The sequence below is a fragment of the Aedes aegypti genome, unplaced genomic scaffold, assembly GCF_002204515.2.
Source record: "Aedes aegypti strain LVP_AGWG unplaced genomic scaffold, AaegL5.0 Primary Assembly AGWG_AaegL5_hic_scaff_2202_PBJ_arrow, whole genome shotgun sequence".
Taxonomy (NCBI): Eukaryota; Metazoa; Arthropoda; class Insecta; order Diptera; family Culicidae; genus Aedes; species Aedes aegypti.
In genome coordinates, this window is record NW_018735711.1 from 1 (window position 1) to 24,552 (window position 24,552).

General features: G+C 38.4%; 1 long non-coding RNA gene and 1 pseudogene across 2 annotated transcripts; both read left to right on the plus strand.

The window, feature by feature from the left end:
• The first annotated feature begins 913 nt into the window (after positions 1–913).
• LOC5570465 lies at positions 914–2,778 on the plus strand (annotated as a pseudogene). Its single transcript, XR_002503043.1, has 4 exons — positions 914–995; positions 1,307–1,415; positions 1,696–1,817; positions 2,395–2,778. The product of XR_002503043.1 is annotated as a 60S ribosomal protein L28 (transcript).
• A 17,842-nt stretch (positions 2,779–20,620) lies between these two features.
• On the plus strand, positions 20,621–21,118 carry LOC110680958. The gene is made up of 2 exons (XR_002503042.1): positions 20,621–20,668; positions 20,872–21,118. It is a non-coding gene; the product is annotated as an uncharacterized LOC110680958 (long non-coding RNA).
• The last annotated feature ends 3,434 nt before the right edge of the window (positions 21,119–24,552 follow it).

Genomic DNA, 24,552 nt, shown 5'->3' on the forward strand with positions numbered 1-24,552 from the left:
TTTAAAAAGCCTGTCTTTCTTATAATCCTGTCAAGGATGAATGTCGATGGAAGTCATGGTAGGAATATTGTTGATGCACCCATAATTTGAGATTTAGAATTTGATTAAATTAGGTTTCTAAGTGTCTAAGAAGGTTAAAACAATTTAAATAATTACTATGCTAAAATTTTAGGTTGAAACTGAATTGAAAATTGAATATGTTTAGTATGTTCTAATTTCGAGTTGGTAGAATATTCAACGGACCAAATATGAGAAGAATTTCGAATCCTCCGCGGCCGCCTAAAAGGAGGTCCGTACATTGGGCAGCCCTGGCCTATAGGGTTCATTCACATAGTTCATAACGCTGAAAATGGCCATTTTTGACACCCACTCCACCCCTCGTAATGCTTTTTGTATGAACATTCTACAAATTTTTGTATGAGCTGTAACATCAAGAGGACACCCACCCACCCCCTTCAGCGTTATGAAATTTGTGAACAAGCTATGGATCAATGCACGAGTTCACTAATTTGACGTTTGAGCGGTGCCGAATTCACTGGTTTCTATGGTCACATAAATAACACGGCACCGCTAAAACATCAAATAGTGAACCCGTGGATAGGTCATAGGTGTACAACAAAATAATTTTGTGCGGCTATTTTTTATTTATTTTTTACGGTGTTTGCAAAGCAAAAACATCGCAACCATAGAATAGGCCTATTCAAATGACGTCTCAAATCAGCTGATCGGAAAGCACTTTGACATTTCTTCTATGAAAATGACAGGCCCGTGTTAGCACGGTCCTCACCGAAGTAAACAAATGCATAGACGGATCTGTCACATGAAAAGGCCTATGTTTACGTTTTCAGACAGCTTGCTTGAAAATCCTTTCCTCATAAGAAATTTCCTCAGTTTTCTTCTTCTTTCCACTTCCGCTTTCGGTTTCGTTTCGGTGTAAATGTTGTCGTAGCTGTCAGCGAACGAGTCTTTTCCATCTTGTCAGCCAACGAAAGTAGGTGAGTCGAGCTCGATCTCTTGTGCTGAAAACTTGAAATTGTGGGAGAAATAGTGAATATTGTGTTGAACTTTGCAATTGCAATGTGTTGTAGTTTAATTCTTTCGATTAATTTTGTAGAAGTTTTAAGTTGGTGCAATTAAGTGAGTGTTAATTTAATTTGTTTTGCGCAATTCAAAAAACGTGTTTGTGATGCTTAGGTCGCCATATTCATTCTGGCTCTTTCAATGTTTTCAGATGTGATATTGGGAGTTTTAACTCACTTGATTCCGCTTTGAAAAGTTGACTTATCAAACTCTCTTTATCCTCCAGGTAATCAATAAAAATGGCCGATACATCATCCCATCTGAGCTGGTTGATCATCCGTGATCACAACGCTTTCCTGCTGAAGCGCCGCAACATCAAGAAGCCGTTCAGCACGGTAAGTTCCTCCTGTCTCCTAGCCCTCAACGTGATCCGGAATTGTGTTGTCCTGTTCCACTTTCTTTGGAAGCACTTTTATGATGATACATTTACCACCAAGATCTCTGAACGTTCCTCGGAACGGTTCTGTTGATACCATTTGCTACTTCTGATGCTTGCACGTGCTTCCAACTACTCGCTAATATGGACACAATTCTGATCGCTGTTTACCTAAAAGAAGATAATCAACGCGATAACAGCTTTTCCTCATTCTCATAGATACGAACACTTCTTTATAGGAGCCCAACAACCTGACCAACCTGAGCTCGTACCGTTACAGCGGACTGGTCCACAAGAAATCGCTGGGTGTCGTTCGGCCGATAAGGGAATCCAGGTCGTGTACAAGCGACCAAAGTTCCAGGTATGTTTACATCGACTTTTTTTTAACGCAAACTCCCGTACCGTAACCTGGAGCAAATTGATCACTGTTTTACAATATCTTATGTTATCCTAAAAAGTTTTATGCATTGTTTTAATGAAAGAATATGTAATGCCATAGGATTCAAAAATTAGTTCACTGAGCTTACACTAAAACATTTAGGGCCGATTTCTTCACCTTCGCTTAACCCGTAAACCACGTTTACCCATACGATTAAACCAGGTTTAAGGCCTAAGCGGTGGTGAAGAAACCGCTTATTAGTTGTTTAAAGTCTTCATTAAATATGTATCAACTAGAAAACAGTATGTTTGAGCTCTATTTTAGGAAGGAAACGTTCAGTACCGACTTGATCAAATTTGCCAAAGTGACCAGTTCGACCCTGGTTTACGGTAATGTTTAAAATCTCCGTGAGGAAAAAGGCTTACTGAAAGTCTCGTGAATTGACTACGTCCACTACCCAAATACTGATGCCGTATCAAAACGCATCTTCCAATCCTTCCGGAGAAGTGTCGCATTATTAATGAAAGCATTTGTTTCATTTTCGTTCCCGGAACTTTAGACCAAGCCAGCCAAGGCTACGGTTAAGGTTACGCTGAAGCATCGCCCACGTCGCACCCTGAAGAAGCTGAAGAACATCGTCAACAAGAACCGTTACCGTCGGATCTGCGAAGGCTGCTCTTCGTCGTGCCAGCGCCATCCTGCGATCGCAGCGACCTGCTTCGGCAAAGAAGGGCAAGGCTGCACCAGTACTGGAACTACTGCTGCCGCTGCTGCTGCCCCCAAGAAGGCCGAATAAGCAAGCGGATGGAGTATTGAAGGAAAACAACATTGACATCCCTCGTTGTATTTACGGAAAATTGGAAATGTTATCGTTGTCTCTATGAGTGCAACGATAACAGGAAAATACAAAACATGATTTGATGCTGTGAATGTGCTTTGGTAATTATTGAGCTTTAATATTGTTATCCGATAACCAGGAGGGAGGTTTGTGCTTCTTGTAACAACTTTACTAAACGATGCATCACGATCTCGAAAGGTATCCTAAAGCGCGCTTCCACAAACTAGCTTTTTGCGGCGCACCAGCTTGTTGCGAGCTCGCTTGAAGATGAACGAAAAAGCGATCCGACGAACGGCTGGTGCGCCGCTCAAATCGAGTTTGGGAAGCTATGCTGTAAGGCATTAATCGTACTGAAATTCCTGCCATCTATATCTTCCAAAGTGTGATTGTGGCTCTGTAATACGCCGAATCCTTCTTTTTGTCTGCGATGCATTTATACAGTTAATACAGGACTGGTAGCTGGTCTCTGGCACTATTTCAATGCAAGTCTCTAGCAAGGCTTTTTTTATTGGAATGTCTAATTGGAATCTAGTTTATTTCTCGCAAAACTTGTGATCTTGCCCTAAAAGCCAATGGTAACCAAGTGCACGGTGCCCCGATAGACCGTTATTATGCAAAAAATTGTCCATCAAATCTGAGCACAGGGCTCGATTTCTGAGGTCATTCTGCACCTCTGAGCCAATTTTTAAAAAATCCCTAGGAGATTCCTCGAGAAATCTTGATTTGAAGTTTTTGACTTAAAAATTCAATATAATCCTTAATAAAATTTGGCATTAGCACTGAAAAACCTACAAAAACGCTCAAAAGTTGGCCAAACTGTTCTCAACTAGCTATAACTGTTACCATTGTATAATTGGAAATATTTGAAACTGACTTAACATACCAGAGTGGATTAAGTATGTTTTTACATGGCTTAATCCAGTTAGCTTAGTTCAAAGAATGAAATCTAAGCAATAAATTCTTAATATACAATTGATATTACGTTCGATAAACGTGAAACATTTAATGCTGAATATAAGTAATTTACAGCTTATTTTTCGACTTTCACACTAAGTGACCAGCCCACCAAAGTCTGCCGTATTTATTTTGCTTAAAAAAAATTGTTTCTACTACTTACTACTTACTACTCTTGATGTTTACGTCTAGTTTTCCGCCAAGTTCTGCCCTCACCATTCTGTGTAAAATATCTCTTTTCAATACTCCAGTCACAACAGGATTATAACTACACGGGAAACATGATTGTCATATGTCACAAGTGTTCGAAAATTACAAAGTCTTTAATAACTTCAAACAAATCCTCAATGAGTATTTAATACTTTAGATTAGCATCACCAGGAAGTCCACTCTATATACAGTGGGATTCCGATTTTGGCCACCCCCGATTTGGCAACAAAATGGATCCGTTTTTGGCAACATTTTTTCAATACCATTGAAATTTATATTTTTTGTGAATATTATCGTGTCTGCTGCTTCAGTCATTTGAAAAGCAGGTCAACTCTACATTGATTACAATTAGAGATGGGCAATCCGTTCGCGAACTGTTCAAAAGAACTAGTTCTTCCAAGAGAATGAGTGAACTATCGTTCTTTTTGAAGGAACGGTAGTTCTCCGCTCTCCAAAAACAAACGAGCTGAATGGTTTAAGGAACCGTTCTCAGATAATTTGGTGCGTATGAACGGGTTCTAGAAGGATGAATGCTAGTAGAATAAACTTCGTTTCACTCACATTCGTCAACAAGTTTTCGAAACCGTTCTTCGCTTGCTCTCACAAAGAGTACAGCGAAGAACGATACATAAATAGATCGAAATAGAGCTAATAGCCATACGATCAGCACACACACTACAACGTAGGTTGTCATGTTTGTTTGGTGATTATAATGTCAAAGCGAAATAATTTTGTTTTGAAAACGATGCACTACTACAAACAACTGTTTGCAACCTCTATTCTGCCTCTCACTCGCTCTCAGAGAGATTTCTGTATTGAAGAGTGCACCTCTCTGTTTACTTTTCTCCCATTTCGACTTTTGACATCCTTCGACCGTGATTCAATAAAGTTTTCTGGTACAAGTTCCCATTGAAAAACCTGTTATTTTCATAAATAATCTGCGTATTTCACTGATCCTGCTGAATTTCCCAATCTTTGAGAGTGGGCCCTCGACAGGTAGGTGGAAAAAACCTATTTTGAGCGATGATTTGCTTCAGATTAAAATGTGGCTATTTTCACCAGAATTATGGCTGGCCGTGGCAGAGTTACCAGTGGTATATGGTATCATTTCAGCAAGCTCGAGAACGGAAAAGGGAAATGCCGCTATTGCCATGTATTAATAGCTATGGCTCGGGATCAAGCGCGAACCTAAAAAGACATTTGAAAACCAAGCATCCGATGGTTCCTGTGGAGATAGGGAACAAAAATGACACCTCCACACTGCATCCGAAACGGTTCCTTCGTCGTCGCAAAAGCCAATCGCGAATATCATTCAGCAAACATCCACAATGAACACGGAAGAGTGTGCAAGGCCTTTTGGTGATTCGAATGCCACGGAAGTGAAGCAGCCATTTGCCCAGAAATCAATGACCAACTTCGTAGAGATCATCAAACCTCTTTCGGTACAGAAGCAACGTTCGATCGATGTGCAGTTGCTTAAGACGATTTGTAAGGAATACCATCCGTTATCTCTGGTTGAAGGTACGGAATTCAAGAAGTTCGTGAATTTGCTTTGTCCGTCATACACTCTCCCGAGCCGGAAAACATTGACGTACAGTTTAATGCCTACAGTGTACGAAGATGTTCTTGCCAAAGTTAAAGCCGATTTGGACACCACACTAGCAGTGAGCATCACTTGCGATGGATGGACCAGTAGCAATAACGAAGGATATTACGCTGTCACAGCACACTTTTTTGACAAATGTGTGAAATTGAAGTCATGTCTTCTGGAATGCTCTGAATTTAAAGACAGGCACACAGGTGAGAATATTGCAACTTGGATCACGCGGGTTTTGAAGTCGTTCGGTTTAGAATCAAAAGTTGTAGCTATAGTCACGGATAATGCGGCGAACATGAAATCCGCAGCTTCGATTTTGAAAATGAACCACTTGTCTTGCTTTGCTCACACACTTAATCTGCTGGTTCAGGGTGCAATTGCGAGCTCTATTCAAAGCATAGTAGACAAAGTGAAAAGTATTGTACAATACTTCAAAAAAAGTTCATATGCTCTCGAAAAGTTGCATGATATGCAACGTAAGTTGGATGAAGCTGCATTAAAATTAAAGCAAGATGTTCCAACGCGTTGGAACTCCACGTATGATATGCTAGATCGCGCTTTAAAGAATAAAAATTCTATAATTTCAACTCTTGCACTTCTAAATAATAAGTTGGCTTTGAACGCTGACGACTGGAAAGTTATCGAGGCTTCGGTTGAGGTTCTGAGAATTTTCAATGAGTCACTGTGGAAATATCTTCTGAACAAAATGTTTCAATTTCGAAAACTCTAGTTCTAACTCAGATTATGAAGCGACGGGTCCAAAAGTTTGTAGCAGATGACATCCTTCCATCGGAGGTAGTTAAACTTGTAAGAACCTTAAGGACGGCTTGATCAAACGGTTTGAAATGAGATCTAAAAACGAGTTGATTTCTCAAGCAGTGATACTTGATCCTCGTTTTAAAAAGCAAGGATTCGATAATGAAGATGATTACAAATCAGCGTATGATGCACTATTAAGCCAGATTCGTGCTTACAGGAAGTTAAGTCAATCGGCGAGGAATGTTCCGGGGAAGCTGATGTTTCGGAGCGCACATCGAAATCGTCACTTTGGGAAGAGTTTGATGATTCTGTCAGCAAGATACAATTCAAACAAGATCCTGATGCTGTCTGTAGTATCGAGCTGGACAAATACATTGCAGAGCCCATCTTACCCAGAACCAACGATCCGTTGTTTGGTGGATGGAGCGTAAATGCATTACCCAAACCTTTTCAGCTTATGCAGAAGCGGCTGTGTATTCCTGGTACTTCCGTTCCGTGTGAACGAGTTTTCTCCAAGACGGGACAAATTTGCAACGAAAAAAGAACAGGTTGAAAGCAAAGAACGTTTCAAAAAGTGTTTCATCCATCAAAATCTTTGAACAAGATGTATGAAAATTATAACAATACTGTTGAATTCTTAATAAAAAGCAAATATAAAACAAATAAAACTATTATTATTTTAAAACGTTATATCTGAAACAAAACAGTTTGAATATACAAAAAAAAAAAAGCAAAAATTAATCGAAGCGAAGAACGGTTCAAATGAACTAGTTCTTTTTCGAAGAACTGCTCAGCTAAGAACGGTTCAACGAAAAGAACTGTTTTGCCCATCTCTACATTGCGTATCTAAAAACACACCGCAATATAGATACAAATATGTTCAGCAAAATGTCGTGTACTATACAAATTCGATGACAAATTCGAATACAGTCCAAACTACAATTTATTCTCAATAATATCATTGAAGCGTGCGATAACTACGACTGAGAGTGTTTTTAACTTGTTGTCTGTGGTATTGCTGTGTAATTGATCTTTCTGCGTCAACTATTTTATAAGATTTGTTGAGAGACTATCCAGAATTCTATACAAGATTGTTAATCAAGGATACGGGTCTCAACAACGTCAAAATGTTTCAGTTGATTTCATAAGGCAGGTGTAAAACATATATCAAGCTGAATTAAAAATTATTTCAAGTAAAAATTAAATTCTACGAAATTACAAGTCACATTTATGCATCATCTCATGTTTATGTTTGCACTTTTGATTGCAGTCAACCATTCATTGTAAAATGCTTTACTTTATCAGAAACATAAATTGAAAGAGCAATTCTAAACCGCCCGAATTTTTCAAATTTTACGCTAAAGTCCAAAAGTTAAACTGATTTTAAATGTTCATACAATTGAAAAAAAGCTAATGTCATTTTGCTATACCCAGCGCTTTTGATTCGTAAATACGGCTTTATAAGAAAACATTTTCTTCGTGTTCTCTATAATTTTAAGGAAATGTTCAGTTCTTGAATGAAGTTCAATTATGCGATTATTGGTTTTACAAGGCCCTCTTATACAAAAATTATACATAAAGCTTCTAAAAAATAATTGAAGACGTTGAGTCATAAAAACGCCACCAGAAAAACGTTTGCCAGATTTATCATTACGGGGCTATAGATTCATAGCATAGTATAATCCTTCGGAAAAATGCTTCAAAGTGAACCTTTTCGAAGTCTGAACGCCTTATGATTCCATAAAAATGATGTATTGACATTGAATGATGCTTTCAAAACCAATATTTGAAAAATAAAATTTGAAATATGGGTTCCGATTTTGGCACGGTTCCGTTTTTGGCAACTGAAAATTTAAACTTTGTTGCCAAAAACGGAATCCCACTGTACCTGCAACAATCTTCGTTTTATTTTTTTCGGAATTCATCGTCAATCTGTATATTGATTTCTAGATCACGATCGACTCAGTAATGAAATTCTGCTGCAGGTAATATCAAAGGCTTAAAAATAAACATAAAGCTGAAAGGCTGGCAAATACAATGAAGTGTAAGAATTGTAGACGAGGAGCCTATTTTTTTTTGGAAATTACATGGAATGGAAGGAGATGAGTTTCAGAATTTACTGTTCAATATTGCGTTTTGTCGCATATACTCCTTGATTTTGCAGACGATGACTATTGAAATCGTCCGCAGTGCAGTAAAGCAGAGTTTCACTATTTTAAAGGTGGACACCTAGGATGAACTTGTCATATCATGTACTCTACCCAAACGTATATGTTTTGCATGTAGACAAAGAAGGAAGTTCAGATTTGTTGGTGCTGAAGCAGTGCTTGATGGAGATGTACAGTTGTGTTCAGAATAATAGTAGTGTAAGCCGATTTCCCTACAAAATGCTCAATTTGGCATTCCGTTACTTTCTTTTCATAGGAGCAACCGGCATGAAATTTTGGCAAAGTAACTACAAATATAGCCATTTCATTATCACATAATTTGTTAATTTTCACACTACCGGTTAAAAAGTTAAGCACCAGGTGAAATCGTTCAAAATAATAGTAGTTTTCATTATTTATATATATGCTGTATTTTGAGTTTTTGAATTTTTCTAAATTTAAAGCCGATTGCTCATAGGGAAACAAAGTAACAGCATGCCAAAGTTGAGTATTTGTATGAAATTCGGCTTTTACTACTATTATTCTGAACACACTCATGACGCATGATAATAATGATAACACACGTGTACTAGCTGCAGGGTTGCCATTATGCCAGATTAATCTTGCACTGCCAGACTTTTCGTCGAGAAAAAGGCAAAAAGACAAACTGCTCATTTTGCAAGACTTTTTCAAATCCAGCCAGACTTTACAGCACTGCATTACATGTTTAAGGATACTCTAATAAACATTATTATGGTGCTTAAAAAACTCATATTGCGGCGTAGAAACCAGGCATCGGAATCACTCGTATTGCAGACGCAACATCATTATTCAAAAGTCTTCAAATTAGTGAGTAAGATTACTTCACAATGGTATTTTGGCATTGAAATCTCATTTTTCCTAAACAGCCCACTCATTGAAAAATTGATTATAGTTTGAATTATGTCCAGATCTTGAACAGGATTCTTTAAGAATTCCGAGCACGACTGCACGGATAACATTGACAATATTCTCACAGAATTTTTACCAGGATTCCATAGCCAGAATTTTCAACGAACTCTATACATAATTTTGTAAAATTCTGGGCAAGATTACAACATAACGTTATGTAACATTTTGTCAGAAAAATAAACGAATTTATAATGAAATTATGAGTAGGTTTGTTTTAAAATAATTTCAAGCATTTTTTCAAATATTTCTATGTAGCCTTTCAAAATGATTATTGAGTGAAATTTGAAAGGAATCCTTGGCACGAAAGTTGTAAAATCTTGGACATTCTGACCAAAATTTCCATAAAGGCCCGATCAGGATTTTAGCACATTCCGGCTAATGCTAATAATATAAGGTCGGACTCTGACAGAATTCGGAGTACGATTCTAAAAAAAAACCCTGGTTGTTAGTCTCACAAGATTCAAAATTTCTGGGGTATATTCTTCAAAATATTCTGGACTAGATTATTACATAATTTTAAAAGGGACTCTCACAATGTCTAGCAGGATGTTTAGCAGCAATATTATCTTTTTATCGATTTCTTCAATTGAAATTTTCTCCATTCACTGATTTTTGTCAGCCTTCATGGGAATATTTGTGCGTTTAAAAATGTGGCCCACGACACAAAATTACTCCTGCGATTTGGCCCGCGGTTCAAAACGGTTGGGTAGGCCTGCTATAGGCATATATATGATGCACCACCATAATAGAGGTCGCAGGGGAAGAAGGAGAGAAATGTCATTGAAAATGTTTGTTTACGTGCTAAATTCAATTTTTTAGTCCAAAAATTAAGTCATAATCAATTCATTATTGAACTTTTTTCCATTGGCATAATCATTTTGACCCTATTCTTGCGATACGCGTGATTTCACAACAAATTTAACCACCAACAGAGAATCCGGAATTTTATAACCTATGTTGCCAAACATCAATTCTCGCATAACTTGTGATCTCGCCCTAAAAGCCATTGGTGTGAGTGAGAAGCTTGTTGTTACCGAGCAAACGAATGGATTTAAACGTTATTCAACTATGCTACGATGAAGAGAAGATCTTCCTCTATCTCCCAGTGGTGATAGTTTTCATCTAGGTCCATCCATTTCCTTAGAAATAAGCTGAGACGAGACTCGCGAAGACGATCTTCTTTTTCTGTGATTGCTGAGTGTTTTTCTTATTCCACTTTGTGTTATACCAAGGGGTGGATCACTAGTTCGGTGCACATCTAATGTACATCGATTTGCATTAAATGCATTTTTTCGACATATGCATCAACTTAGCCCTGGCTCGTAGTATCGTAGTAACGCGTCATTGTTTGTTGTGGAAGTTTGAAAATTGTTATATTCTACACTGATTCTTTTTCAACTAATCACAAATTTTATTTGTTTCAGATAAACAAGCTAGATTAGAGTTGTAACTATCAAACGGTAAAATATATTAAGATGAAGATTCATCGAAGCCAAACCTAGAGAACCAGACAAACCTTTGTGCTGAACATTTAACTCACTGAACACCACATGGGAGAGGAAAACCAGTAAGATTTTTTGTTAGCATCATAATTTTTAAGGACTAAAAAACGATCTACAGATATGTTGGATGTACTGTGAAAAATATATGATTGATTGCTGGTATACATTGCCCCACTTAATCAAGATTAAACAGAACCCTTGCAACTTCCTTCCCGAGGAACTTACAGCTTTTGACTTATTGGTTGGAAATAAAATCCGCATCTATTCTGACATCAAAGTCTAAACATATATAACATTATTTGTCTCAATAACTTGTTTTATTTCTTGTAATGTTGGTTGGGGATCTTGGGGACAGGAAAGAAACGATAAGCGCTCAAGGTTGATACTCTCTTCCTTCCAGTCTCTCTGACAGAATGAACGTTTCTTTATCGGAGCTTTGAATCACTGCAACGTATGGATTAGATCAAGAGACACGAATGTAGGCACGAATGTCGATAAAGGATTAGGATAATATCTATTCCACATAGGACAGTGAAGCCCAAAATGACAATATCCGATGCTGCACTGAATCCAAGGAGTGTCAGCAGCTACTTGGAAGGGTCCATTCCACAGATGGCCAAAAGTATTAGGTTTTTGCAGTCTTTCTCACTGCGGCCTGGATCAGAAAACAGAAGCTTTGTTTCGCTTATGAGTATGTGGAAGGCACCGCTCTTTGTCAGTCAGAGCTAAAGCTGAGCAAGGCTTTACTTGATATGAGTTTGACATTCCGACAAGGATAACAAATAAACATTGGAGCAAGCCATGAATTGAAAATATTCTGAGTGTGCATTTAAATGCATTTAAATAATTTCGATGCATCAGAAGTGATCCACCCCTTGGTTTATACCAATTATGCGCAAGCCGTTCAAATCCTCACATGAACTTCTCAGCAAAAAATGATTGAGTTTGCAACACTTAGAATCATAAATAGCCGTTTGAGTGAAATTGCATGCCAGCAAACGTAGCGGACATTAGAAATAATTAATCTACTGCTTAAATTTATCAGCAACTTTGGAAAAAACTGCTCCGCTGACAGAGGTTTTCAATAACAATTTACTTTGAACACAATACTTTTCACTTTTTCAGCCATAAAAACGGTGGGCTGCATTTGACGTTTCGTGAGAGGGGAATGTGGGCTGCATATGACGTTGATATTTTTCCTCTTCGCGAGTCTCTCTCAGGAAATAAGGAGTTACACACTCGGTTATCAATGGCTTTTATGGCGAGATCACAGGTTATGCGAGAATTTTCCATTTTTATCCCACTAATTGCACATGAGGATTGACTGAATCTGTGCATTTCCGAAGGAAAAAAGTTTACCATGTTTTTCAATGCTCTCGGATCGTCTACAAAATATCTATTACGAAAAAAACAGTGTGAATAGTCCATATTACGAAACGAAAATAAGCAATCAGCTGTTCAAAAACGTCTCGTAAAATGGACTATTGTGTGCTTCTTCCTAGGCTGCACACGGTGCGTTCTCAACCCAACCTCTTTTTTGACGGTTCTTCTACTAGCCACCAGATGTCGAAGTGATCGTTCAGCTTAAGCCTATTACTAGAAACTTATGTTTAATTTTACTATGGCTGCATACATTGGATATGACTGAAATGAATTCCATGGAAATCGTGTGCAAGTTTCTTTGAGGAAAACAAAAACAAACTGTGTATGACGAGCGTATGCTAGCCTTCGTGCGTTCAAATGTCACTAAGCTCTATGAGGAGAGATTCAACAAATCTCGCATAACAAATGATCTCGCTCTTTAGGGGCAGTGTTGTTCAGACTCATTTCCCCGAAAATAACATTTACTGAACTACGAAGCCACGAACTACTACAGCCATGTTCTATCCTCCTAAGATAGAGAAGCAGATGGTTAAGCTTGAGTACTGTACACAAAATCGATCAATTTTGATCCCAGAGAGCCACAATTCAAGTTTCGGTGAAATAAAATGAGTGAGTGAGTGAGTGCGAATCATTTCACCGAAACTTGAATTTCGGCCCACCGAGATCGAAACTGTCGGATCCCATGTGCAACACTCAAGCTCAACCACCTCCCCCTCCATCTCAGGAATACAATGCACAGTTATAACAGTTCATGGCTTCACAATTCGAATTTCGGGGAAATGAGTCTGGTCAACACTGTTTAGGGGGCATGCAGAATCCGTAAATGTTTTCAAAATTTTCAAAAGCAGTTTTCTTGTTCAAAATTGAGAAAATTTACAGTAAAATATGTTCACTGTATTCTATTCTCCAACCGAAATACAGTGAACACATTTCCATCGAATACTTTTTAGTTTTGAACAGAAAAACTGCTATTTAAGTTTCAATGATGACGATGATTACGATGATGGAGCGTTGAACGTTAAAGCCATTGGTAACCGAGTATGTAGCTTGTTGTTGCTGAGCAAAGGGATAGTTTTACACGTTATTTAACAGTGCTACGATGAAATGAAAATCCTCCTCTATCTCCCAGTGGTGACAGCTTTTATGTTAGTCAAATCATTTGCTTACAAACAACGAGCTACACACTCGGTTACCGATGACTTTTGTGGCGAGATCATATGTTATGCAAGAAATGACGCTGACCGTTTCACGGAATTTGTAGGCCCCGTTTCCCTTCTCTGTCACGCTTATTTCATGACGAATACGTGCACGGTGAAAATGAAAAATACTAATTAGACTGCGATTTATTGCTTGCAATTCATTTGAGGTGTTTAATATTTGCAAATGATATAAATTTATACTAAGCCACGCATATTTAGGAATTATTATTTCCTGTGCATTTGTGCTGCTCAGTGCAAATTTTGCTAGTTCCATAATGGCCGCGGACCTGAAAGTGAGTTAATATGTGAAGAAAAGAGTTCTAAATGTAACCACGAGCGCGCGAGAAATCAACCGAATATAAAATCTGTATAACAACCAGATCTAAGGTAAGTTCGATGATATGTTTTCCGGTCGAATACCAAAAACTTTTCTGGTTGAACTTTTTCAGGAGATTTTGTCTGCACAGCACCCGATTCAACCTCGTTCGACAAATCTGCCTTCGAGGAGCGAACACCAAACGAGACTTCAACAATATTACACAACAGAACACTTTACGGCTTTGGAAAAGATCCTGAAGCTCTGCCGAAAGAATGGGAAGTGACCAATCAGGGGCATGTACTATGAGCGATCAAACGAGGCATTGCGGTTCAACATTGGGATCGAATAGCAAGAGTTATTGATGATCTTGATTGTGATGCAATTGAATAATATACTGTATTTATGGTAGACATGTGGATAAAATAAACAGAATAACGGTTTTGTTGCTCAATTTGTCTTCGATTTCGGTTGCATTTTTCTAATAATTCTGGTTCTGATTTCGAGGTAAACAAAACTGTATCGGCTGCATAAAAAATATGATCGTAATAAGCATTATGATTATTAAAAGCTGTTTATCCAGTTTTTTACGCTAGCTCGCTATAAACTTTCAATCACCCCTTTTTGACTTTTCTTGTCAACACTATAATATTTTTATGGTTTGATCAAAGCAAACCTTGCGATGTTAAAATTTTTTCTTGTTGGTTTTAGAGAAACGTCATGAAATCTCTTGGTTGCAGGAAATGGAAATCTAAAAAACTAGTTTCCTAATTTCCTATTCAATACTTATGTTTTTGCCATTTTAGGTCTACGATTTGCAGACATCATTGGGATTGGTTCCTGTTAAATCTCAAGATAAGTGTTACAAGCAAAACGAAGATGCCAAAATGATTGCTCTAGTAATTACCTTGAAAGGCCTGTGATTACTATTCCAGAAGATAATTTAGTTTCCTGACCCTTTTTTACATTATTGCTTGTTATGTTGGAGTAAACTGTGGAGGAAGTAAAACAATCTTTGAAAAAAAAACTTTTTACAGCCCTGCGTCATGTTTTCTACATCTCACACATGGACTGTAGACCCCATGGTGTACAATATTATGGTAATTTTGTATGCAGAGACTAGACTCATTCCTCGGTGACCCCGCTGATCGAGAATGGCTAAAATCATGTTAAAGTGTGTATATCACTGTTCATGAACGTCAAGGTCTGAACGGAGATCAATATTTGATCATCTTTAAAAACCTCTTTAATATTTGAAAATGTGCATGTCTTTTAATTTCTCCCCATTCTCTATGAAGGGTTACGGAAGGTTTCTGAAAATCGCCAGGGTTTCATTATGTTTGCTCAATGCGATTGTCCAAATGTTCAATGCTGGCGTACAGAATACTCTCCTTTTCAATTTTTCATCCCTATTTGTTTGGTTCAGAAACGCTTTCCATGAGAAATTGTGGTCTATTGATACCTAAAATGAAAGGAATAAAGTTTTGTGTAAAATGGGTTAGACATTGCAATATGCACAAAAAAACCGCAGTAGCAAAACAAAACCAGTGAAAACTATTGACATTTCAATCAACAATCTTTAATCATTGCCTACTAAGACTAAGCCATAAAATTGATAGCCAAGAAATGTCAAAGTCAAATCACCCCACGTTGTTTTATAGCTAGCGTAAAAAGCTGGATACTCTGAAGACATATTGCTAAGATATTCACTCCAATGAGTGAATAGACCGAATATGGTTTTAGTATGACCTTTAATCGTTCCAGTATAATACTTTTTAACCGTGTGGATCTGATTCTGTTACATTCTTCCGAAAAACATTTCCCAGAATTCAGTTCTCCAGAATGAAAATCATTGCATATCTGACATTGCGATTTTTTACCACTTATAAGCGGTTTCTTCACCACCGCTTAGGCCTTAAACCTGGTTTAATCGTATGGGTAAACCCAGGGGGTGGAAAACTCGGCTCACCTAAAATTGTGCCGATTTGTGCCGACTGTGCCGAAGAGAGCGACCGTATCGATATGTCGTATTTGTCTGGTTGCACTGCAATAACTGGCAACTCTGTTTGTTCTATGGCAGATTGTTTTTGTTTATTTTCAATATCACCCATTGAACAGCATCAAATCTAAAATTTTTGAATGACGGAGGCCGCTATTAAGATTTATGAGCTTAATTATGGTAAGTTTTAAGTGAAATTAGCCTTTAATAAATATTACATTCATATGATTTTGCAGTCCAGCCGCAAAGAAATCAAACGGATAATGATCGTAATATTGGATGATGCCCACCAGGGCGTTAAGGATCCGATGAATGATAGCGGAGTTTTCTAAACAGTTTCCGAAATGTAGTGGATGACCGTGATGGTAAAAATGCGAACTTCGAGGGGCGTTTTTTGTGCTGCTGGTAGTGTTGTTAGGATCAGATAATGGTAAGTCTCTTTCGGCTTATCCTCCAGGAGAGAAACTGGAATGACTCCAATTCCCCATCCATACTTGCAGTGCAATCTCAACGACTCAAGGCCAACATGTTACTTTGCACACCCCGATCAGCGGCGATTGAACGGAACGCACGTAATCGGGTGCAGTTTCAAGCTGGGCGAATCCGTGGGTGTTCTGCAATTTATTTGTTTGGAGGTGGACATTGATTTTGTAGTGCGAAAGCATCCCGCTTCTCATTACGCTCCAGCTCTGGCGCCGCTCCTGTCCACGCGGAGAATATATTCCAACTGCGCAGCCAAGGTGGTCTTCACATTTCCGCTGGGTTCTGTTCAACAATGCCAAGAAGTTGGGGCAGTTTAGCCAGGAATCGTGCTGCCAGAACCAATTTAGCAGACTTTCCGGAGAGGGTGAAGATACGTGCGATGTGCAGCGACCGGAAAGCATTTGGAATCTCTGGGAGACGGGGCTGATGATGCTTCTCACTGGAAACTACCTTCAGTACAGTGTCAATGCAGACTCATATTATCGATGTGTACGCCTATGACTTGCTATCGTGGCAAAGTGATAAAGAAGCTATATTGGAAGCAAACCAAGACACATAGTTTTATAATTATTCATCTTTATTTTAAATATTTCTTCATCATTGAACTCCTTCACAGGTTCCTCTTCATTTTGTTCAGCTGTCTTACCTTGATCGCATCTCTGCCAAGGGTTATCAATTTACCTTCCCGCTTCAGTCTCGAAGAGTTGATGTCAACGATCTATCTTTAATCTTTTTGATGTTTGCCTTTTACGGCCATGTACTGGATTCTATGCGATCAGGTATTTCCCACCCCCTGGATAAAGCCGATTTACTCATTAAAGAGTATTCGACAGGAACTTCAAAACATGGGTATTTTAAACTCTTGATAGATTTTAAAAATGGGTACTAAAACCACAGACAAACAGACGTAACACTGACAAAATCCATCGACCACTCATTTAACGATCATTTCAAATTCGCTATGTTACAAATCTCACAACCAGAGGCGCGCGTATCGTTTCTCTTCGTGTTTGACGTTTCACACTCTCGCCATCTACAGGTCTTGTTGCACGAAAAGGCATTTAGTGCAACATGCTTACCAGATGGTGATGGTGTAAACTGGGCGATGGATTTTAAAGAAATTTGTTCTAAGTGTTACGTCTGTGCTGTGTAAAACCTTATTTTTAGATCAATATTCGCTCTGGATTCAGGTTGAGACATACACAAAACTAAAACAAATGATATAAATGAAACAATACATGTTTGTTGTGTTAATATGACTTAACATTGCATACACTATCGGCATACATTATCCTCACAATAGCATATATCTTTTTTAATTACAAGACGCCGATCGTAGATGCTCCACTGAACCACTGGGCCACTGTCAAACGCTTCCGGGATGCTTAATCTTGGTATTCCAGCGCAGCGGATTGGAATCAGCTCTATAGAGTTATATCACATCGTCACATCACGTCCGGATTCTGTAAAATGAAAACCGTGAAAATAATGATCCATAACGCAAAACATAAAACTGCTTTCAAAACTACTTTACCTAAAAGATATTTTGAACATGATATCCAGTCAGGTTGCTTTTGGCTTTGCCAACACCAAAACGACTAAATTTTTAATTAAAAATAGATTTTTATTTCACTAAAATCAAACAAACCCGAACATCTACTAGAAGATGGCGGTGTGATCTGTGGAATAGTACCCTTTTTGAGACATTTCAAAACTTCCCTTTTTTTTCTGACAACTCAGTACTGTTCATAAAAATGGGTAAATGGAACCCATTTAATGGTACTTTCTAAGTTAGCGTGTTGGCATTGCAGAATTCGATTCATTTGAGTACACTGAGGCAAAAAAAAACTTAATAATTTCTAGGGAATAATTATGATTTGGCGCCACAACGATTATTATTGAAAATTTTAAGTTTTACTTATGATTCTGGTGAAGAATTTCAGTAATAAATTTCATAAATCAATGAATGAAATTCGGAAATAAACGCAATGATAATAACTTAATTCGAATTATCAATCGATAAAAATATCGCCTTTTATTTCAGGCGTGCTCAAAAATTGACATGATTTTATAACATGAGATCTGTTTTCGATTAACTTGTAGCCAACATCGAAAGCGGAGTAGTTCTTCTAGCGATTGCTATGATAATTATTTCAAGTAATTCTTGTTAAAGAATTCAAAGCTCTCACTTATGAAACTTGTGATCCCATTTTCGAAATGTTTAAGCGTGCAATGAAACCATAATTTGGCTGGTTCATAAGTCGGTTATGGAAACCTAAGTATTTTTGTCTCAGTGTATGAAGCACGATCAAAGCAAGCAAAAAAAAACATCCCATGGGCCCATTCACAAATCATAACGTTGAAGAGGGTGGGTGGGTGTCCCTAAAAATGTTACAACTCTTACAAAATTTGAAAAATATTATGCAAAATGCGTTACGAGGGGTGGGGTATCAAAAATGGTCATTTTTGGCGTTATGAAATTTGTGAATGAACCCCATCTGTTGCGGTCCACGATCTTCATTGTATCGCAAGGTGTAACAAGTCCGATAAATGGAAGCAGCGAGCGAGACCCCAAAGAGAGAGCGATGATAAAATTCATTTTCTCGCTTATTTACCGTTGGGATAGGTGATTTTCTTTACTGGCATGATGAACAATCCATGAATTTCCAATAGCAATAGTGTCCCCCATGCTTGAAGCATGTTTAGAGGGGTTTTATTCATGCCCTACTATCCCCCCAATCTGATCAAAGCTGTAGCAGTATACGATAAACAGACTCTCATAATGTGCATCATGTTATGATAGTTGCAGAGAGCGATACGTGAGAGATTCTCTCAATTTCATGTATTCAATCCCTGGGTACAATATAAGGAACTTATTTTTTGGGTATTGTATATCCACTTGAATGTTGGATTATCCCGGCTTATTAGAAGACTGTTCGAAACAGTCGTTAAAAATCGAGGGAATCTCAATGTATTCCATCCAGATGAAACAATGTTGCGAATGTTTTAGAAACACATAATTAGGTTAACTATACATACCTTACGCGCAATAAACTATTGCCAGCTATTGAATTGTTTCATTGAACCTGTATTTTGACCACTAAAAATATTTATTACAAGCTGAATTTTGTTTAGTGAAACATACTTTCATAAACATTCCATCAACCACCCCTCATTTTCCGAGCCGTGCAGCCGGCAGCCGAGTGTCAATAACAGCTGTTTTTGGAAATCTGACTCGACGCCCACTCTGCTGTCCTTGTTGCTCTTACATGAAAGAGTAGGGGTGCTCGTTTGCGCGCGAAAAACTTCTCGCTCGTTGATGCTGCCAAATCTGACAGCGACTGTTTCACCGACCGTTTAGAACGACGACTGTTTCAAACGGTCGCGAACAGTTAGGAACTGAACGGTCAATAGTCTGATTTCTCCGTGCACGGAAAAAAAATCTGTGGTAAAATTACTATTTTAGCTGACTACGCCCATTCTTGAAACTACCATGGAATTTCAGACCATTTACTATCTTCACGGTACACCTCACCACATTACTGGTATGTTTGACAGAAATAATTTACAACAATCTGATTTCGACTACAAACATGGTAAAATCAAGCGCTTTTCTGGTTCTGCTAAAAATAGGGTCCTAAAGCCCTGTCCCAATTTTAGTGCCAAACGCTTAAGATTAGGCCAATAACACATGTTTACTCAATTTTCTAATGTTTTCCGTTGGTTTGAGCCCAAAAAACATTTTTCTTAGATTTTGTCACACCCCTTGGCTTAAACTCAAATTTTGGGTGTATTTTGTTTTCCGTGTCTCTTCCGAAATGTCAGATAGGAACAACCCCTGTGTTAAAACTAAAACCCCTGTGGTGTTTTTGTCGACTAAGCGAACGTCAACATGATCTTAAGTGTCAAGGTTTATTTATGGACCCAATTTTTAAATTAAAGTTTAAACATGATATAGCCGTTATTTGAGCAGGAAAAATTGCTAAAGTAGTTGCAGTAAGATGCTTTTTCGTGTTATTGAATAAAAACAAGATTTCATTAAAATTTTTAGGACCCAATTGCCGGTGCGAGCGCTTAAGTTAACCTCCTAAAATGGTAGTTTTTACCGCACAATTTTTTTTGCGTGTGTAAATGAGTTTTAGGAAATCTTTAGTTTTATATTCTGTGTGTAAAAAACATCGCATCACTCGAATTCGCGGCGCACTGTCCGATCCCCCGGCTGTCAACGATTGTCAATCTGACAATCAAACTGCTCAACATCGCCCCTCGTCAAAACTTTGAACCCGAACGTCACTGGTGGATTGTGTGCGCGGTGTCCCTGTTGTCATCGGTGTTGGTGCGATTTCGTGTCCGTCTTGGAGCGAGTGTTTTGAACAAGCCGTCCCGTCGTCCATTCAATTCGCCAGTCGGTCAGGTTTTTCAGTCAGGTTTCGGTCTTTTCCCCCGTTGCGTCGTAAAGTGTTTTCTTTTTGCGTTCACGTTGGTGAAAATAAAAGTTTGTGTTGATTAGTTGAATTTGGCAGTGGAAAAAAGTGCTAAGTTGAGTGGGTTTCACTGGCTGGTTCATCCATTCGTCGGGTTTCCCGGAGTTCGGTGCAAGATAAACCAAAAAAGGGGAAAAAGAAAGTTTTTCGTCACAGCACAGGGGGTGGTGAATTTTTCTCTGTGGAAAATCTAGTTACCTTTTGCTCCCTTTAGTGCAATTTCTCAGTGATTTCGGAAAGTTGTGAAGTAAAATAATGATAAAATTAAGAAAAAATCAAATAAAAAGTAAACTTTTTGCTCGAAGCAAACGCTGGGAGTTGCATTGGATAAATTTCATCGGTGGAAGAAAAGAGTTCCATTTTGTCTTCGGTTTTTCCGAGGCGGAGGAATAAAAGTGCCAGGTTGCTGCCGAAAAGTGGAAAATAGTGACGACGGAACTGACTGGTGATTGAGGAGCAGAGAAAGGAAAAACTTCCAAGCGACGACGTCTGCAGAGGCAAACCAAAAAAGTAGCAAAAGCGGAAAACGAAGACCAGCAGATAGCCAGCAAAATGGGTGAGTGAAAATTCGTGTCTCGTCATCTTTGCCATGTCCAGGTTGAGAAGAAGAGATTGTTTTGCAAAAACACGGAAGGGAAACACCAAGGAAGGGGATGAAAAAATTCGTTGTATGCGGAAAAAGCCGGTCGATAGAAGAATAACCAAATGTCGACATTGAGAATACCTACATTTTAGATTAGATTGAAGTTTCAAATTATGTGCTTGTTTCGAGCAGGAAGAATCAATTCCCTGGTTTCTTCGAAGAAAATTCCTTTTTAATCATCCGATAAATAAGTCATTTTTGCAGTAAGATGCTTGCCACCAAATGGAAAGGAAAAATTCCTGTTGGATGTTTTCGCTTTCCGTCTGCTCATTTTTGGGCGTTGTCCCCTTCTTTCGTATTCCGTTCCGTAGTTCATGTTTCTAATTTTATAAATAAATATATTAAAAGGCAGCCGGTCGTCAAAGAAAGAAGCATGTGACGGACCGGCCGGGAACTAGAAGAAAAGAAAACGACGCCGATCGAATGGCGGTGGGTGGATTGTTGCAGCAGTGGCACAGAGTCGCCTTGCCTTGCCTGCAGCAGCAGCAGTAGTGTGCAAAAGGGGGAGGGAAGAGAATCCATGTACAATCTGTGTGAGTGTTTTCCCTCCCCCTGGCCGAGGTGTGTGTGCAGTAGCCAGGGCTGGTAGTAGGTCGCTTTTTAGAGTCTTTATTTTTATTGGAAGGTCTCTAAAGTCTCATGTAGAGGACCATTTTGATTACAAATGACTCATTATTAATAAAATGGTCTTATAAAGTCACTATTTCATCCTCCTTTGCAAAATATCTGATTTCAAATTCCTAATCAGAATTATCTACTTAAAAAATGTGAATAAAAGCTGATCCAGGAGTTTTTTCACCAATTCCCATTTTCGGTGCTTGAAACGCAATGGACGGAACTAAGAAACTTTGGCGTAGATTCCCTCCAAAGTATTCCAGATGTTCTTCTCTGTTTTCTTTCCCGGATATCATCCAAAAAGTCGTCGTGGATAAATGAATTATCAGGTTTACAGCCTTCCGTCCATTTCTTGAAATTTCGGAAGCTTAACTGCGAGGTTGGTGCATCCTTCTTGACAGATAACCGGCCTTATTCAGTAACTTGTCGACTCTAAATTTCCAGTTCTCGTATCCAGCACCGCTGAACTGCGAAATCCCATGTGCCAATGAATCATTTAAAATAATCAAAACGGCGCTATGAAAAGCATAGATGTGCCACCGTAGCCTTGTGTGTTTGACAAACATTGCGTTTCAATCACCACTTCAAGAGGATTGGATCCGCCGCGCAGAGAATGGATCATTGAAGATAGTTTTTTGTAGTGCTCACCGCATCAAAAACAAAGGCGCCACTGTATATGGGATTTAACATTGTGACAGCATTGCTGTTCTGTCAAACACACACAGGCTACGGTGGCGCTGTCTATGCTTTCCATAGCGGCCGTTTTGGTTATTTTTATGATCCATTAGGTAACTAGGAAGAGGTGTTGATCGGGTAACTAGCGTAAACTCAACAGGATGACTATTTCGATCTTCATCCGTTTCCAAAGATTCGTTGCAGAAGTTTTTCCAAATAAATCCCAAAGGGTTGATTCCAGAATTTTCTATGAATTTCGTTAAAGGTGCTTCCAGAAAAAAAAAAACATGCTACAAGAATTTCTCCTACTGATTTTTGTAGTTATTTCTCCAACCATTCTGATATGAATTCCTTCGTGAACACAAGCAAATATTAGCATTAAGCAATTCGCACAAATTCAATAATCCTCGACTCTATACAAAATCGCGCTTTCCTCCAACGATCGAGAGCTGTCCTGGCCACGTCCTCGCGAATGCTGAGGAATGTGAAGGAATGATTTTTGAACACCTACTTAGAAAGATGCAGAGAACTCTAACGACCTCTCATAGGCGTTACGGGATATTGTGGAATAAACGGGACGGGAAAGGCCATAGGATACGTTTGGTAGACGTTTTTGGTGACTGTATAGATATTTGGGCATGTCCAATAGTTTTTGAACAAACTCACTCCGCTTTCGACACTCTTTCAGCAAATCATGGTTTAAGCCACCGGAGAATAAAACTTCTGTGCCAGAACACCGCGTAAACGAAAAAAAAAACTCACTCTGAGCCGTTTTTGCGAGCACGCTGGCTTGGTTCACCATCACAAAGTACTGTTCCGAAACAGAAAAAATCAACCGCTTGGAGACGCGAAAACGAAAATAACGAACGTTGCACCTGTTACTTCAAAGGCCTGCATACTGCATGGTTATCCAAACCAATAATCGATCAACAACATTTGTAATACAAAACACATCGGGAACCTTTGCTGGTATGTGTCACACTCACTTATATATTGGTGGAATGGTCACGCTAGTCAATCAGAAAAATTACAACAAGAAGGCTGCATCCACTGCTGCTGATATGGCAACCGAAAGAAGATTTAATCAACAATTCACGGTTGACCGTTTCCAAAAACGCGTACCGTGATGAATCAATACCCGGACGCTTAAATGAAACACATGTTCAAACTCTTATGTAAGTATTTTTGTTTTGAATATTCTTGAAATATTTTGTACAATACATTCTTACAAACCAAATATTCATAAAAGTGATGAAATACCCCGGTATTAACCATGGATTTTTACAAAGAAAATTATTTAAAATATTGATGCTTACCTGTCTTTTTAAATCCGGACACCGCGACACAAAACGTGTTTTCAAATCCGGACACTGTTGGATCGATATCCGGACATCTGTGTTTAAAACTTGATATTATTTGTATATCACTTATGAGAATCATGTCAAACTTAATGAAATAATCAATAATAAAATAATAATCGATGAAAATATTTCCCTTATAATGTTGCACGTAAGTAATATTAATGTTTTGGTTGCCAGAAGTGGAGCGCATTGCAGCTTGAACTGAAGAACATGCGGCTTGAGTGGTAATCACTAATGATTTACACGATTTCATCTCACATTTAGTCATATCTGTTCTCTCACACTTCTTTTTCATATACATGTTTACAATTCTTCTCAAATTTTTCTCATAAGGATCACTTTCACTAGTAAAAACAGCTTTTTAAATGATGTCCGGATTTAAAACACTGACTCGTAATCCCGGACAGTCTCTCGACACACCTGTAAAATACACTATTGCACATAATCTTCAACAACATGTGTTACCGAACCATTAAAAAAAGGCTTTATATTAACAATCATGTTCAACAAGACTGCAAAAAAAAGTCTCACCACACTTTTTCTGGAACAAATCGTTGTTCGTGCTTTGGCGTGGCGCGTCAATAGATTTTATCTCTCTCTT